General features: G+C 44.3%; 1 pseudogene; it reads right to left on the reverse strand.

Moving 5' to 3' along the window:
- Positions 1-2863: 2863 nt before the first annotated feature.
- LOC115101359 (spectrin beta chain, non-erythrocytic 1-like) overlaps positions 2864-15360 on the reverse strand; it is a 103303-nt pseudogene continuing 90806 nt past the window's right edge.

Raw genomic sequence — 15360 nt, forward strand, 5'->3', positions numbered from 1 at the left:
AAACATTATTTTCGATCTGTAATGAAAATGCTCCACAGCACACTGACATCTTGTGGAAGGGTCTGGCATTACAGACACGTACCTGAAAATGGACAGCAGTTATAGTTGTAGTTACAAATATGTTGCAGTATTAAGAGTAGTAGTAACAGTAGCAATAATAATAATTAATCATAGTAGTGGTATTCACAACTCGCAATTAGTTAAGTCACAGAAGAAGGAAATGACGTTATAAAAAAAGGAAATGGCAGTGGGTGGAAAGGTTTATCAAACGCTGCAAAACAGATCAGACTACTGGATGAGAAAATACAAGAACCCCGTGAGACATCTCCTGTCTAACTCTAGAAAATGGAAGCTCAAATTTGCCATCAGTCCTCTGGTTAATGTATACTGTGTTTCTTTTTCTCTTCAAATAAGAGACCAAGAAACCTTTTTAGGTGTTCCACTAACTTTTTAAACCAAAATGCTCAAAACCCTCTTAGGCTCTCTCTCACCATCAATAATACAGTCTATCCCTTTATGCTCAACACTCACCAGTAACACACAGACTGCACAACATCAACCCAAATCTGGCACCAAATCACAATCAGCTCCACATCTTTCTGCTTGACTGGAAGGCCAGGGTCATTCCACCTTGGTATATCTGTGTGTGGATATGTGTGAGTGTGTGAGAGTGTAAGAGAGAGGAGAAAGCAAGAGAGAGGTAGTGTGTCTCCAAGTATGTCCATCACATGACCAATTTGTCCAACCCATCTTAAAAGCCATTAACATTAATAAGAATTCATAGTAGAATGGGCCTGAGGAACCTGCTCATGTCTGTGTATAACCTGCCCAGGATTTGAACTGGGTCACTGTGGGAGCAGTTCAGCCAGTAGAGGGCAACACGAGCTACTTTTAGAAGTGCTATGGCCGATCTGGCACCAACTGCCCGATAGTAGTTTTTCACAGTGAATACCACAGAGCGAGGCTCACTCAGCTCTACTCTTGAGCATCGCAGACTTTGTTGTCTCATTTAACAGGTCAGTGGGGTTCAAACTGTAGGCTGAGATCAAGAGCTTAGGCTCACAGCTGGGATACAAACCAAGGCAGACCAAGTAGTCTACAGCCTCTTGTATGGCTTTACTGCTGCTTATTTACCCCAAATCATATGAACTGAAATGGCAATAGTCTTGCCTGTTGAAAAGCTTCACATTTCTGACATTTATTCACTGTGGTTCTTTCCCTCTCTGGTATAGGGTGAGCCATCTCAGTCAAACAATAACCTAACTGGGCTTTGGTAGGCCACACCCTTGCCCCAGATAAGCCTACCACCGAGTAACAGATACCATTGGCTACAAGAAATTAGGATTTTTCTGTGTTTTGAGCAGTTTCTTGTACAGAAACCTTCCACTCATCTCAGACACTAAAATAAATCACTCACTGTGCCAGGACCCGACGTCGCTGTAAATGTCATCTTTACTTTGATTAAATTATATCAAATAATAGTATTTTCTTTTTGCCCAATGTGAATTCTTTCCAAACTGCTGGGGAGGGGTACTAATGATACACCTGGGCATTCTGGTGTAATACACCACCTTCCACAGCATGGGCTTCATGGTATCATGGGCTTCATGGTATCATGGGCTTCATGGTATCATGTGCTTCATGGTATCATGCCATGCTGTACATCGCTTACGGGTGAATCTCATGTACCAATAACATCAAAGTAGAAGAGAATTGGCGACAACAACGAGACACATACAAGTACAATCCTACATGAAGTCATGCCACATATGGAGGAGCTCAAAGCCCTCCAGAAAAACAATTTAAGACTATTCTCTCAGTCACCATCAAGTGAGGAAAGCTCTCCATGGTTACGCCTCTTCCAATCCAACACAGCTATGCTAGCATTTCTCTTCCTTCAACCGCTGATGCGGGTGAGCCTGTCCGTATACGCTCAATGGAACCTGGGTACAGAATCCATATACATACACTGAGTCAATGCCAAGGGGCACATATTAAACATTCTTCTGAGATTTGTTTTGTGATCGATAAAGCCTCCTTTGTGATTAAGCACTATTCAAATAGAAGGAATCTCAGCCCTCAGCGTCCAACCCTACCCCATCTGAAATGAACCCTCCACCCTCCTCTTCCTACTAGCCAACCTCTGCAACCCTATGCCACATTGATGTGCTTCTGCTTACAATCCTCACTAGTGTTTGGCAATGGCAGTGGTAACCAACAGTGATAACCTGCCCCAGCCATCCCATTAAAAAACAACAGAGGGATCAGGAGGAAGTATGTGAAGTCTGAAAAGCATCTAGAAGGAATGTTTCATTAATTAGCATTGTCATCTACATATTCAAACCAAAAAAACAAACAAGAATCCTTAAAGAAAGCCATCCCAACAACTTCTTTGAGCGTTTGTGTGTGTATATATGGTGAGTGTGTGTGTGTGTATATATGGTGTGTGTGTGTGTGTGTATGTTAAGTCAGAAAAGCAGCATCCAACTGGACGCTTCGGATTTAGAATAACCAAAAAAAAATACACATGCAAAACCCATATCACCATAACTCCCACTCTCACCCTTACTAGAAAACAAACTCTCTCTGGTTTGAATAGAAACAACAAAATTCAAAATCAGAAATAATCCCTCAGCAGAACAAAATCAAATACAGGCAAGATCCAAGTTAAAATAAAACCACTTTAAATATATATAATTTCCCACTGGTGAAAATCACTTACTGCACACTGCTAAAAGTTACTGAGCATTATTTTAAACACCTCAATAACGGTCTTTCCTCAACAAAAGAAACAAGACCAACATGGTCCCGTAGATCAAACTCTTGTTTTGCTCTGCAACATGACTAAAGAAATCTACTGACATACTCTTTAAATTATTTATTTTAATGTTCCCCCTCAAAACCTGCAACAGCAAAAAGATAAATAATAATAACACCAAAACCAAAAAAAAGAAAAGATATGGGGCTTCCCAAGGAGCATGATAGAGAAAAGGAGAGACTGGAAGAGGGGACCTGGGGACAGCACTCTTTACAACAGTTTCTCTGTTATTGGTAAAACAGCATTAAAGTATTTTGCTTGTCTAAAGATTGGTTGAGCCGGGACTAATTTAAACCAACAAATGATCCAGTGTGGGTGAATGAAAGAGAATTGACTTTGAGGGTCCTCTTAGCCCTCGGTTCTAATGCTAACCAACCCCTGCCCTCCCCTCTCCCAACAAACCCCTTGGTTTCCCCCGATGATGAGGCCAAAGAGAGTTCTTATTAGTGACTCTGATCAACAAACGCTGCGTATCGGCTGAAAATGCAACTAAAGCTATGGACAAGGGCTTACATCGGTAGGATGAAGCCAAATGTGAGAGATGGAGAAGGAAAGAGAGATATAAAAGAGAAAGAGATGACAAATGAAAATAGAGAGGAGAGAGCGAGAAAGAGCAAACTCTGTGTGAGCCAGAAATAGACAAACCCCTCAGGACCCCGGCCGACAGCGATGCGTTTATGCAACAAGAGTGCTTTCATTTCTGCCTGTTTCAGTTTGTTGGAATTTTGAGGAATATAATTTTCCTTGATGTTGTTGTTTTACAAATGTTTTATTTCTTCTTTCCAAAGAAGCTGAACCTCTTCTCCCGGTCCCTCTCCTTGCCCTCCTTGTTGCGCATGGTGACTCCGGCAGCGTCTGCTGAGCTGGGGGAGATGGGGGCATAGTCATGGCTCGGCTCAGGGCCCTGGGGCCTCTGGGGGAGTGGTCTCCTGACCCCCCTGCTGGGATGGAGCTATGAATGGAGTGGATCCACGAGGCCATCTCCGTCTGGGACAGACAACACAGGGTTAGTCCTCAGTAGATCACATACATCAGAGGAGCATCAGAATCTTGTTTGGTTTGAAATGTGACACTCACCTCATCTTTAGCTTGGAACAGGAACTCCTTACCGTCCCCTAGCCTGCAGACACACAATGTAGAACAGAAAACTTGGGTCAGTATAGATGCATATCACACTCCCTTGCTTTTAAGTTAAGTTTACAAGACTATTCTCTATTCAAACCGGCCAGTTCCCCCTCCCTCTCCTCTCACCGTAACTTGAAGACGTGTTTCCTCTTCTTGTAATCGTGTGCCACCTCACACACAGCCTCTCCCAGGCTGATGGGGACTTCTCCGTGGTAGGGGATCCCGCTGGAGGCGCTCTTCTGGTCCTTGTAGAAGCCAAGGCTGCCCTTACGCAGAACACAGTACACATTCTGCCAGGACCTATGGGAAGAGAGAGAGAAGCTGTTGGCGGAAGGCATGCAGGCATGCGCCTGAAAAGGTTAGGGACATCACCAAAGAGTTCATGGCGACACACCACATACAAAATGTAATTTTCTGAAACAAAAGCATGTAAATTTCATAAATTCTATTTAAATTGAACTTAATCTTAAATTGATATTGCATTTGCTTAAATTAATCCCATCCTTCAACAGAAGTCTATATGAACTAGGGCTCTCCATTTACCCTTCAGGGAACTCTCACTCTCCCTCCAAGACGGCCCTCCATGCCCCCTGCCCCATTCCCCTCCTGATGTCTTACCTGCTAGCTGCCTTCTTGGCATGGGACTCCATCTCCTGCTTGCGGTAGAGCATGCCCTCCATGGCATCTGTGCCAGGGTCAGCTCTCTTGCTGGGTAGCGTGGCAGACGGGTCCAGGCGTGAAGACGCCAGCCCGCTGTCTCTCCCGGACCATTCACAGAGTCAGAGTCAGAACCCTGTTGTCCAAGATGGAAGACACACGGCAGTCAGAACAAAACCATTCCAAAAGCCTGTAAGTCCAGTCCATTGACTGTCGGTCTGAAGTTGACAAAATTATCAATGTTTTAGGGACACCAGCAAAATGGCCATATTCATATGGTAGCTTTGAACATGGTGTAGAAAACATACAGGACTACACAAAGACTGACACAGAAACACACCAACAGACACATGGAGAACAGAACAGCTACAAGCCCACAGATGGAGGGTCAACCTTCATCTGGACGTCATATCCTGCCTTACAGGGCAACTGAGAAAAATGTTGAAATATATGTTTACATTTTTACAATCAAGACTTGAACATGACAAAAGCAGCACAACGTGTTCCAATGGTGTTGCTATGATATGCTTAAAGGGGGTGTGGCATTGTTATCTTCGTTTCCTGGCACACAACATCAAATTCATTTGGAAAGGAAATCAACATTTCCTCTCGTCAAGAAAACTTTTCCTACTAACATCGCTTTCAAAACCACCCACCCAAGCTAGGCCCACACCACCCATGGACCTGTTATGTAGGAGACAGCTATGGTTTCCAATTTAGGACAACACTCACATCGTACTAACAATAGCTTGGTGCTGAAACTACTACAGCAACTAACTGCTCTTACAAACACTCATGTCCTGGTCCTTTTGAAGATGAGCACAAACGGAACAGCACCCAGAAAGGCTTGAGAGCCCAAGATTCCTTCATTGAGACATAATGACATCATTATTGTAATCTGTGTAAGGCATGGAAGCCTGAACATCAATGGGACTGTGTGCTTTTCCTCAATCAAATAAAGCAAAATGGTACAGCAGTGACAGACTGATGGCGCCCTCTATTCGGCCATGCTGAGGTACTGCAGTAGACCAGGAGCTGAGTGAGGGCAGTGATGGGGGGGATGAGGAAGCTTGGCTAGGGCTAGGATAGGTACTCACACGCGGCGGATGCTTTGGCTTAGACACAGGTTTAGAGACAGGTTCACATTTCTCTTTCTTTCCCACTGACACTGATGATACTGATAAAGACTGCAGGTAAAGATGCAACAAGACATTGTTAAGAAGTCCTTGTGCTTGAAAATAGCATGCTACACTATGCTAACGTTTTTGAAAGAGACCCTGACACACACACATACACACACAAATAGATATTACAATTTGACACACACACTTATATCATAAATAGACAAACAGTGACTCACGTCTAACGTACAGTACCAGTCAAAAATTTGGACACAGCTACTCATTCAAAGGTTTTGCTTGATTTTTACAATTTTCTACATTGTAGAATAACATCAAAACTATGAAATAACACATATGGAGTCATGTAGTAACCAAAAAATGTGTTAAACAAATCAAAATATATTTTATATTTGCGATTCTTCAAAGTAGCCACCCTTTCCCTTGATGACAGCTTTGCACACTCTTGGCATTCTCTCAACCAGCTTCACCTGGATTGCTTTTCCAACAGTCTTGAAGGAGTTCCCACATATGCTAAACACTTGTTGTCTGCTTTTCCTTACACAGCCTGAAGGTGCGTTGGGTCATTGTCCTGTTGAAAAACAAATGATAGTCCCACTAAGCGCAAACCAAATGGGATGGTGTATCGCTGCAGAATGCTGTGGTAGCCATGCTGGTTAAGTTGTGCCTTGAATTATAAATAAAATTGGCGACAGTGTCACCAGCAAAGCACCCCCACACATGACACCTCCTCCTCCATGCTTCATGGTGGGAACCACACCTGCGGAGATCATCCGTCCGCCTACTCTGCGTCTCTGAGACACTGCGGTTCGAACCAAAAGTCTAATTTGGACTCATCAGACCAAAGGACAGATTTCCAGGGGTCTAATGTCCATTGCTCGTGTTTCTTGGCCCAAGCAATTCTCTTCTTCTTATTGGTGTCCATAATTATTGGTGTCCTTAAGTAGTGGTTTCTTTGCAGAAATTAGAACATGAAGGCCTGATTCACACAGTCTCCTTTGAACAGTTGATGTTGAGATGTGTCTGTTACTTGAACTCTGTGATGGATTTATTTGGGCTGGTAACTCTGGGTCCCTGGTAACTCTGGGTCTCTTATCCTCTGCAGCAGAGGTAACTCTGGGTCTCTGGTAACTCTGGGTCTCTTATCCTCTGCAGCAGAGGTAACTCTGGGTCTCTTATCCTCTGCAGCAGAGGTAACTCTGGGTCTCTTATCCTCTGCAGCAGAGGTAACTCTGGGTCTCTTATCCTCTGCAGCAGAGGTAACTCTGGGTCTCTTATCCTCTGCAGCAGAGGTAACTCTGGGTCTCTTATCCTCTGCAGCAGAGGTAACTCTGGGTCTCTGGTAACTCTATCTCTTATCCTGCAGCAGAGGTAACTCTGGGTCTCTTATCCTCTGCAGCAGAGGTAACTCTGGGTCTCTGGTAACTCTGGGTCTCTTATCCTCTGCAGCAGAGGTAACTCTGGGTCTCTTATCCTCTGCAGCAGAGGTAACTCTGGGTCTCTTATCCTCTGCAGCAGAGGTAACTCTGGGTCTCTGGTAACTCTGGGTCTCTTATCCTCTGCAGCAGAGGTAACTCTGGGTCTCTTATCCTCTGCAGCAGAGGTAACTCTGGGTCTCTTATCCTCTGCAGCAGAGGTAACTCTGGGTCTCTTATCCTCTGCAGCAGAGGTAACTCTGGGTCTCTGGTAACTCTGGGTCTCTTATCCTCTGCAGCAGAGGTAACTCTGGGTCTCTTATCCTCTGCAGCAGAGGTAACTCTGGGTCTCTTATCCTCTGCAGCAGAGGTAACTCTGGGTCTCTGGTAACTCTGGGTCTCTTATCCTCTGCAGCAGAGGTAACTCTGGGTCTCTTATCCTCTGCAGCAGAGGTAACTCTGGGTCTCTGGTAACTCTGGGTCTCTTATCCTCTGCAGCAGAGGTAACTCTGGGTCTCTTATCCTCTGCAGCAGAGGTAACTCTGGGTCTCTGGTAACTCTGGGTCTCTGGTAACTCTGGGTCTCTTATCCTCTGCAGCAGAGGTAACTCTGGGTCTTCCTTTTATGTGGCGGTCCTCAGAACAGCCAGTTTCACCATAGCGCTTGATGGTGTTGGGTTCACCTTGGGGTCATGAGAGGGGCTCTACCAATTGTTTGATGCATTATAATAACTGATTATGCCTATGTGGTATTAATAGAAGGGAAAGGGTTATAAGACTCTTTACATTTATAGGGTCCTAGAACTACAGATGAATAATATATATATGCATTATAAGGTTTAATATTGCTCCACAGTTATTTTCTAGTCTCTGCCTCTTATAAAGAAACGGTCTGAGAGATGTGTGAGTTATGGCAGTCAAAACAGGGTGTCTGTGAGAATGAATCCTGCAGGGGAGTGAAAGAGATAAGAGACTAGTCAGACATTCCACTATATATCAACTTGGGGAGTGGACGTTCACTGCTGAGCCTTTAGATAAAACTGAAACTCTTGTTTGTATAGCTGTGTAGGCATGGGCTTGGCCTCATGAGTCGAAGGTAATGACGTAGGCAGTGACATCACTAAGGCTGGACTTCGGGCTTAATAAAATAACTTGGACCCTTTACTATTTTGAAGAACTTACTAGGAAACATGCATGCTATGTTCCTGTTGTAAACTTCTGTCTGCAATTGCATTAATAAGTGAATAATTGATTTACTTAAAGATATTGTCTGAATGCTAATTTCCCCAATAAGCAAATGATTGACAAGGAACAAGGAACGAACCCCAACAATGGTTTTTGTAACAGCACTTGAAGAAACTGTCAATGTTCTTGACATTTTCCAGATTGACTGACCTTCATGTCTTAAAGTAATGATGGACTGTCATTTCTCTTTGCTTATTTGAGCTGTTATTGCCATAATATGGACTTGGTCTTTTACCAAATAGGACTATCTTCTGTATACCACCCCTACCTTGTCACAACACAACTGATTGGCTCAAACGCATTAAGAAATGCGGACACCTCATAGGTAAGGAAAGAAATTGCACAAATGAACTTTTAAAGAGGCACACCTGTTAATTTAAATGCATTCCAGGTGACTACCTCATGAAGCTGGTTGAGAGAATGCCAAGTGTGTGTAATGCTGTCATCAAGGTAAAGAATCTCAAATATTTTTTGGGTTACTACATGATTCCATATGTTATTTCATAGTTTTGATGTTTTCACTATTATTCTACAATGTAGAAAAAAGTAAAAAATTAAGAAAAACCCTTGACTGAGTAGGTGTGGCCAAACTTTTGTATACTTAAAGGTTTGGATCCAGTTATCCACATGAGTTATACTAAATACATTCTCTCACACATAGAACATAAAAAAATGATTTCATTCAAATCTCCTCAAAACATATGGACAAGACAACATGAAGAGGAACAAGACATAAAACAACACTTTATGGACTTACATTCGGAAAGAATTCAGACCCCTTAAATTGTTCCACATTTTATTATGTTACAGCCTTATTCTAAAATGGATTAAATTGTTTTCCCCCCCACATCAACCTACACTGAATACCCCATAATGACAAGGCAAAAACGGTTAAAAAAAAAAAATGTTTGCAACTGTATTAAAATAAAAAAACTTAAATATCACATTTACATAAGTATTCAGACCCTTTACTTAATACTTTGTTGAAGCACCTTTGGCAGCGATTACAGCCTGGAGTCTTCTTGGGTATGATGCTACAAGCTTGGCATACCTGTATTTGGAGAGTTTCTCCATTCTTCTCTGCAGATCCTCTCAAGCTCTGTGAGGTTGGATGGGGAGCGTCGCTGCACAGCTATTTTCAAGTCTCTCCAGACATGTTAGATCGGGCTCAAGTCAGGGCTCTGGCCGGGTCACTCAAGGACATTCAGAAACTTGTCCCGAAGCCACTCCTGCGTTGTCTTGGCTGAGTGCTTATAGTCGTTGTCCTGTTGGAAGGTGAACCTTCTCCCCAGTCTGACGTCCTGAGCGCTCTGGAGCAGGTTTCCATCAAGGATCTCTCTGTACTTTACTCTGTTCATCTTTCCGTTCATCTTTCCCTCTAAAAACATTACCACAGCATGATGCTGCCAGCACCATGCTTCACTGTAGGGATGGTGCCAGGTTTCCTCCAGATGTGACGCTTGGCATTCAGGACAAAGAGTTCAATCTTGGTTTCATCAGACCAGAGAATCTTGTTTCTCAGGGTCTGAGAGTCCTTTAGGTGCTTTTTGGCAAACTCCAAGCGGGCTGCCATGTGCCTTTTACTGAGGAGTGCCTTCAGTCTGGCCACTCTATCATAAAGGCCTGATTGGTGGAGTGCTGCAGAGATGGTTGTCCTTCTGGAAGGTTCTCTCATCTCCACAGAGGAACTCTGGATCCCTGTCAGACTGATCATCGGGTTCTTGGTCACCTCCTTGACCAAGGCCCTTCACCCCTGATTGCTCAGTTTGGCCGGGCGGCCAGCTATAGGAAGAGTCTTGGTGGTTCTAATCTTCTTCCATTTAAGAACGATGGAGGCCACTGTGTCCTTGGGGACCTTCAATGGACCTGCAGAAATGTTTTGTACCCTTCCCCAGATCTGTGCCTCGACACAATCTCTCAGAGCTCAAAGGACAATTCCTACGACCTCATGGCTTGGTTTTTGCTCTGACATGCACTGTCAACTGTGGGACCTTATATAGACAGATGTGTGCCTTTCCAAATCATGTCCAATCAATTGAATTTACCACAGGTGGACTCCAATCAAGTTGAGGAAACATCTCAAGGATGATCAATGGAAACAGGATGCACCTGAGCTCAATTTTGAGTCTCATAGCAAAGGGTCTGAATACTTATGTAAATAATGTATTTCAGTTTTTTTTATACATTTGCAAAAATGTTTAAAAACTGTTTTCGCTTTGTCATTATGGGATATTGTGTGTAGACTGATGAGGACATTTAAAAAAATAATAAATCCATTTTAGAATTAGGCTGTAATGTAACAAATCATGGAAAAAGGGAAGGGGTCTGAATACTTTCCGAATGCACTGTATAATGTGGTGAAAATCTGGAATATTTAAATACGAAGTTTAATAGGGGGCTTTTAAATTGTTTAATTTGAGTATATTAAACAGGAGGTAAGAATATTTGTCTAGATTTGACTCAATATGGATATTCTGCCTCGCAATGTCCTCTCTCACCTGTGAGGTGTCCTGGTCGCTGTGGATTCCATTCACTGATACTGACTGGTTCAGTGTGGTCTGGTCCAGGCTGGTCCTGGGTTACACAGGAGGAGGAAAGGGAGTGAGAACGACATCTAGCGGGAAAATATGAAGGAAAGAAAACCATCAAATATCTCTGGTTACTAGGAGTTCCTCCAGTCTTACCTGGCATCATGTGTTTCAGCCTCAGACGGGGCCACCTCTTCTGTAGGTGGTGGTGTGGGGGGTCGCCTCGCCCTCTCCTCCTCCTCTCTCTGCCTCTGGATCTCCTGCTCCTCTAGCTAAAAGAGAAGCCCAGGTTAGTGGCTGTTAGAGGAGACACTACCCTACCTTCCTAACAATGCCAAGCACATGAATCCTCCCAACTCCTACCCTGGTCCACCATCATCCAATTTACCACCTCTTAATTAACCTTGACCCATTTTCTCCTGCCACTTGTTCCCCTCCTCCCTCCAGTCCTGCCCAGTCCCCCTCCTCCCTCCAGTCCTGCCCCCACCCCGTTGCCCTCCTCTCACCGTAGTGAGTTTCTCCAGCAGGGTGAAGCGCTCCTCCCAGCCGGCGGCTAGCTTCTCAAAGGCCTCGTGGCGTTTGATCAGGCTCTCCACCTCATCCACGTTAGAGCCCAGCTCGGCCCCTCGCACCAGGGGCTCCTGGCCTGCCAGCCATGTCTCTGCCACATATGCATCCCGGCCAAACTGCAGCACCTCCAGAACTGAGACAGAGGGACAGGAGAAAAAAAATGAGTAACCATGAAAGGACCCCTCCCTCCCTCCCCACAAACACAGCTGAAACACAAACATGCAAACACACACCCAAACACACATGCTAAAACACACCTGAACAGACAAGCACTAACACACGCGCGCTAACACGCGCGCACACACACACTTGTAAGTCGCATCTGCTAAATGACTAAAATTAAAACATTTAAAATGTATTACAAACACAAACAAATGAAGAAACACCACCACCACAGCCTGAAGTACACATACCGATCTGCAGGTGGTCCATCTTGTCCTGCCATTTGTTGTTGATCTCGTCTCTCTTGCCTTGGAGCTGGTCCAGTTTCTCCCGGATCTGAATTGAGGCAGATCAATAACACCACATGAACAAACTGCACAATACAAACCCTACTCACACGTTGCGTAAACACACCTTTGACATTGGATTTAGTCCTAATCCCTTTTTTAATGTTTATTTCATCTTTATTTAACCAGGTAGACAAGTTGAGAACAAGTTCTCATTTACAATTGCGACCTGGCCAAGATAAAGCAAAGCAGTTCAACACATACAACAACACAGAGTTACACATGGAGTAAAACAAACATACAGTCAATAATACAGTAGAAACAAGTCTATATACGATGTGAGCTAATGAGGTGAGATAAGGGAGGTAAAGGCAAATAAAAGGCAATGGTGGCAAAGTAAATACAATATAGCAAGTAAAACACTGGAATGGTAGATTTGCAAATGGAAGAATGTGCAAAGTAGAAATAAAAATAATGGGGTGGAAAGGAGCAAAATAAATAAATAAATAAAATAAAATAAATACAGTAGGGAAAGAGGTAGTTGTTTGGGCTAAATCATAGGTGGGCTATGTACAGGTGCAGTAATCTGTGAGCTGCTCTGACAGCTGGTGCCTAAAGCTAGTGAGGGAGATGTGTTTCCAGTTTCAGAGATTTTTGTAGTTTGTTCCAGTCATTGGCAGCAGAGAACTGGAAGGAGAGGCGGCCAATGAAAGAATTGGTTTCTGCTGGAGCGCGTGCTACAGGTGGGTGATGCTATGGTGACCAGCGAGCTGAGATAAGGGGGGACTTTACCTAGCAGGGTCTTGTAGATGACATGAAGCCAGTGGGTTTGGCGACGAGTATGAAGCGAGGGCCAGCCAATGAGAGCGTACAGCTCGCAATGGTGGGTAGTATATGGGGCTTTGGTGACAAAACGGATGGCACTGTGATAGACTGCATCCAATTTGTTGAGTAGGGTATTGGAGGCTATTTTGTAAATTACATACCAGTCTAGGATTGGTAGGATGGTCAGTTTTACAAGGGTATGTTTGGCAGCATGAGTGAAGGATGCTTTGTTACGAAATAGGAAGTCGATTCTAGATGTAATTTTGGATTGGAGATGCTTATTGTGAGTCTGGAAGGAGAGTTTACAGTCTAACCAGACACCTAAGTATTTGTAGTTGTCCACGTATTCTAAGTCAGAGCCGTCCAGAGTAGTGATGTTGGACAGGCGGGCAGGTGCAGGCAGTGATTGGTTGAAGAGCATGCATTTAGTTTTACTTGTATTTAAGAGCAATTGGAGGTCACGGAAGGAAAGTTGTATGGCATTGAAGCTTGCCTGGAGGGTTGTTAACACAGTTAACACAGAAGGGCCAGAAGTATACAGAATGGTGTCGTCTGCGTAGAGGTGGATCAGAGACTCACCAGCAGCAAGAGCGACATCATTGATGTATACAGAGAAGAGAGTCAGTCCAAGAATTGAACCCTGTGGCACCCCCATAGAGACTGCCAGAGGTCCGGACAGCAGAGAAGTAGTTGGTGAACCAGTCGAGGCAATCATTTGAGAAACCAAGGCTGTCGAGTCTGCCGATGAGGATGTGGTGATTGACAGAGTCGAAAGCCTTGGCCAGATCAATGAATACGGCTGCACAGTAATGTTTCTTATCGATGGCGGTTAAGATATCGTTTAGGACCTTGAGCGTGGCTGAGGTGCACCCATGACCAGCTCTGAAACCAGATTGCATAGCAGAGAGGGTATGGTGAGATTCGAAATGGGATTTGAAGACCTTAGAAAGGCAGGGTAGGATAGATATAGGTCTGTAGCAGTTTGGGTCAAGAGTGTGTCCCCCTTTGAAGAGGGGGATGACCGCAGCTGCTTTCCAATCTTTGGGAATCTCAGACGACACGAAAGAGAGGTTGAACAGGCTAGTAATAGGGGTGGCAACAATTTCGGCAGATCATTTTAGAAAGTAAGGGTCCAGATTGTCTAGCCCGGCTGATTTGTAGGGTCCAGATTTTGCAGCTCTTTCAGAACGTCAGCTGACTGGATTTGGGAGAAGGAGAAATGGGGAAGGCTTGGGCGAGTTGCTGTGGGGGGTGCAGTGCTGTTGACCAGGGTAGGGGTAGCCTGGTGGAAAGCATGGCCAGCCGTAGAAAAATGCTTATTGAAATTCTCAATTATAGTGGATTTATCAGTGGTGACAGTGTTTCCTATCTTCAGTGCAGTGGGCAGCTAGGAGGTGTTCTTATTCTCCATGGACTTTACAGTGTCCCAGAACGTTTTTGAGTTAGTGTTGCAGGAAGCAAATATCTGCTTGAAAAAGCTAGCCTTGGCTTTTCTAACTGCCTGTGTATAATGGTTTCTAGCTTCCCTGAAAAGCTGCATATCACGGGGGCTGTTTGATGCTAATGCAGAACGCCATAGGATGTTTTGTGTTGGTTAAGGGCAGTCAGGTCTGGGGAGAACCAAGGGCTATATCTGTTCCTGGTTCTAAATGTATTGAATGGGGCATGCTTATTTAAGACGGTTAGGAAGGCATAAAAAAATAAATAAAAAAAAGGCATCCTCTACTGACGGGATGAGAACAATATCCTTCCAGGATACCCCGGCCAGGTCGATTAGAAAGGCCTGCTCGCTGAAGTGTTTCAGGGAACGTTTGACAGTGATGAGTGGAGGTCGTTTGACCGCTGACCCATTACGGATGCAGGCAATGAGGCAGTGATCGCTGAGATCTTGGTTGAAGACAGCAGATGTGTATTTAGAGGGCAAGTTGGTTAGGATGATATCTATGAGGGTGCCCGTGTTTATGGCTTTGGGGAGGTACCTGGTAGGTTCATTGATAATTTATGTGAGATTGAGGACATCAAGCTTAGATTGTATGATGGCTGGGGTGTTAAGCATGTTCCAGTTTAGGTCGCCTAGCAGCACGAGCTCTGAAGATAGATGGGGGGGCAATCAGTTCACATATGGTGTCCAGAGCACAGCTGAGGGCAGAGGGTGGTCTATAGCAGGTGGCAACGGTGAGAGACTTGTTTTTAGAGAGGTGGATTTTTAAAAGTAGAAGTCCAATTGTTTGGGTACAGACCTGGATAGTAGGACAGAACTCTGCAGGCTATCTTTGCAGTAGATTGCAACACCGCCCACTTTGGCAGTTCTATCTTGTCTGAAAATGTTGTAGTTTGGGATGAAAATTTCAGAATTTTTGGTGGTCTTCCTAAGCCAGGATTCAGACACAGCTAGAACATCCGGGTTGGCAGAGTGTGCTAAAGCAGTGAATAAAACAAACTTAGGAAGGAGGCTTCTAATGTTAACATGCATGAAACCAAGGCCATTACGGTTACAGAAGTCATCAAAAGAGAGCGCCTGGGGAATAGGAGTGGAGCTAGGCACTGCAGGGCCTGGATTCACCTCTACATCACCAGAGGAAAAGAGGAG

The sequence above is a fragment of the Oncorhynchus nerka genome, linkage group LG19, assembly GCF_034236695.1.
Source record: "Oncorhynchus nerka isolate Pitt River linkage group LG19, Oner_Uvic_2.0, whole genome shotgun sequence".
NCBI lineage: Eukaryota > Metazoa > Chordata > Actinopteri > Salmoniformes > Salmonidae > Oncorhynchus > Oncorhynchus nerka.